This window comes from Galeopterus variegatus, unplaced genomic scaffold, assembly GCF_000696425.1.
Source record: "Galeopterus variegatus unplaced genomic scaffold, G_variegatus-3.0.2 Scaffold2603, whole genome shotgun sequence".
NCBI classification, from domain to species: Eukaryota; Metazoa; Chordata; class Mammalia; order Dermoptera; family Cynocephalidae; genus Galeopterus; species Galeopterus variegatus.
In genome coordinates this window covers 194,958-198,604 of record NW_007728714.1, presented here as the reverse complement: position 1 = coordinate 198,604, position 3,647 = coordinate 194,958, and positions in this window count along the sequence as shown.

The following is a 3,647-nucleotide window of genomic DNA, read 5'->3' as shown; positions in this document are numbered from 1 at the left end:
CTAACCAGGTGAGCTAACTGCGCAGCCCAAAGCTTACATTTTGTGTTTATGATCAGAGATAGCATTTTAGGGAAAATCAGGAAAGTTTTGGTTATGTGGTTATGGGCAGTTGGCCTTGGAATATATATAAACTGTGACCTCCGTTTTTATTTTTCTTTAAAACCTGTGAGATCAATGATAGCATTTAGTGAATTCTCGACAAATATTTGTTGAATGAATGATCATTTGCATATTTGCCTAGGAAAACTTCATGGAAGAACCCAAAACAATTTCTAACTGGAGAGCAGTTTGGGTAGATGAGTGATGCCACTTTTAGGGAGCTTTGAATACCCATCTGAGTTCATTGAACTAGAAGTACCAGGGATTTCTATGTTCTTAGGATTGACATAATTAAAAGGGTATTTTTTCAAGTATTAATTTAGTAATGGTTATAGAATGGATTGTGTATAGGACAGTTTAGAGTGGTGGTCCTCAAACTTGATGTGTAGAGGAATTACCTGGGTATTTTGCAAACTCTTGTATTTTATTCCTCCTTCCCCAAAGCTAGTTTAGTCTTATATGATAGTCACTAGCTACTGGTGGTTCTTAAGCACTTAAAATATGCAGGTCTGAACTGATATGTGCTGCATGTGTAAACTACCACATTTCAAAGACTTAGTACCAAAAAAATAAATGAATGTAAAGTAGCGCATAAATTTGTTTTCTAATTGATTACATATTAATATGATAGGGTCAGCCAGTTAGCTCACTTGGTTAGGGCTTGATGCTGGTAGCACCAAGGTCAAGGGTTTGGATCCCTTACTGGCCAGATACACACACAATAACAACAACAAGCTGGTAGCACCAAGGTCAAGGGTTTGGATCCCTTACTGGCCAGATACACACACAATAACAACAACAACAACAACAACAACAACAATAATAATAATAAATTTTTTTAAAAACCGATATTTTACACGCATTGGATTAAATAAAATATATTAAAATAATTTTACTTGCTTCTTTTTAGTAATTTTTAATGTGACTACCAGGACATTTAAAATTATATATTCAACTCATGTTATATTTCTATTGGACAGTGCTGGTCTACAGTATGGAGTCTAGGGGATGACATATTTTAACAAGCATCCCAAATGATTCTTATGCAAGTCCTTAGACCACCCTTTGAAAAGCAGTGGACTATGATGAATATTTCAGTGTTCAGGGCTAGGAAGTTGAGAGCCTGGACTAAATAGATGCCAAAGAGGTTGAATAAGAAGTGATACATCAGAGAAGGACATTTTGAAAAAAGAACTGAGGTGATGATTGATATGGAAGAAGAAAGAAATGGTAGTGCAGATAAAACCCAAGGTGTCAAGACTGCAACACAGGGTAATATTACTCCAAGCTATGGTGGGAAGAACTACCGAGCTAGTTCTAGTTTTTATTTATCAAAATAACACTTAAGATTCTAGAAGCTTTGGAAGGACTTTTTCCAATTAACTTTTGGGCATTTGGTTTGGCATTGACTCCATCTTACCAAAACATGAACACTTTACAAAATGTTTCTTAGAAACTTGTTTTCGTTACTTGAGTTTACTTTTCTTCACAAATCAATGAAATCTTTTTAATGTGAATTGTTTAGGAGAAGACTCTTTGGACATGGAGAAGTATAAATTATGACTTTTTTTCTGAATAATATTCAAGCGGAATGTATAACCAAACAAACTCATATTAATAAAAGATAACTAGGAAAAAGTATGTCGTTAAAAGACCTATATTTTATATTCGGGTGCTAAAACCAGAAATACTCATTAAATTTTCTAAAGCTAGAATCAAATGGAATTTTAGAATGAAAGTAACTTGATTAATGACTTAGTTGAACAATATTATAGATAAGGAAATTGAGGTCCAGAGTGGCTATATGGTTTGTCTAAGATTCAATATCTAGTTAGAATATTTAGTAGAGAATCTAGGGTTCTGGACCTAGTCTCCTTATAAATTATATCTATTTGAAGACATGCTGGAAAATGCTCTTATATTTTTAAAGGTTATTTTGAAAAGAAGAAAATTTAATTGATTTTAGGCTAAGGATTTTTCTCAGAAGCTTGTACACATAACTTGTCAAAACGGCAGTTTCAAACCATAATGAAGTTTATGTAGCTACACAAATAGTCCCAACTACCAGAAGATGGCACTGTTTACATGTGAAATAGTACTTTGTAAACATTCGGTACATACAAGGGTACTTGAAAAAGTTTGTGGAAAAGGAAATTAAAAGGTAAAACAAATCTTAGGGCCAGCCCGTGGCTCACTTGGGAGAGTGTGGTGCTGATAACACCAAGGCCATGGGTTCGGATCCCTATATAAGGATGGCCGGTTGGCTCACTTGGGAGAGTGTGGTGCTGACAACACCAAGTCAAGGGTTAAGATCCAAATACCAGTCATCTTCTTAAAAAAAAAAAAAAATACAAATCTTTCCATGAACATTTTGAAGCCCCCTCATATATATATGTATGTGCTTCAGTTCAATGAGAAATGAAGGAAAAATGAATTTAGTAGTTTCTAAGGTATTTTTATATGTGGAATACTTAAGAATGAAATGTTGAGTCAATATATTACAGAACTGGTATCCTTTTAAACATTTAGTATATGTACACACATACACTGGAAACATGTATATGGGGTTATATATATTTATACTTAACTTGCATATTAATTTATTGTCACATGGAAAAAGAAATCAGTTTAGGTAATTGAATCATCCTTATAGACTTAGGAGCATGTTCTATCAAATAGCCAGCAGTTATTTTATTCTTGAGGCCAACATCTTGAAACAGAGCAGTTTATCCTAAATTTTAGTAGAACAATAGGGGATATTTATGATAATTTTTACAGGACATTTACCTACCAAATTTTGTGGAAAAGACCCTTTTTGCATATAAGGTGTTTCAGTTTGGGAAATTTGCTTTAAAAAAAAAAAGATTTTGTCATAAAACTTAGAGTTATTCTATTTTTTTGTATCATATACATTATTTTTCATTTTATGTGAAGGGTAAGAATTAAATCAGTAATTTTGTACTCTGATTAAGGTTTATTTTTTAAATTTAATGAATTCTTATATATTTTTTCATACGTTTAAGAGTTAAATTACATAGTGTAAATCTCTTTTTTATTGGCTGGTAAGGGGATCGCAAACCTCGGCACGGTGTGGTCTGCACCACGCTCAGCCAGTGAGCGCATCGGCCATCCCTCTATAGGATCTGAACCCGCAGCTGCCGCGCTACCAGCGCTGCACTCTCCCGAGTGAGCCACGGGGTCGGCCTATAGTGTAAATCTCTTGAAGTCCCATTTTTTTCCTCTGTACTTTCCTCCAAGGGACTCTTTAATCGTTGGTTTTCATGCTCAAAAAAAAAAAAAAAAAATAGCATGATGAGTTTGAATCATGACATTTTATTAATAAGCATTGGCTTAATAGAGTCAACAAATATATCTCCATACTGGCAAAATTCATAATTTTTAATAATCCACTTGCAGACATAGGATATTTTATCTTGAGTTAAAATTAAGTGCTAAATATTACTGAAAACGTTAATAATTCTATAAATTCTTGTAATGAAAAAACATAGGTAGTTCATCATTAGAAAGCATTACCATGCTTCATTATG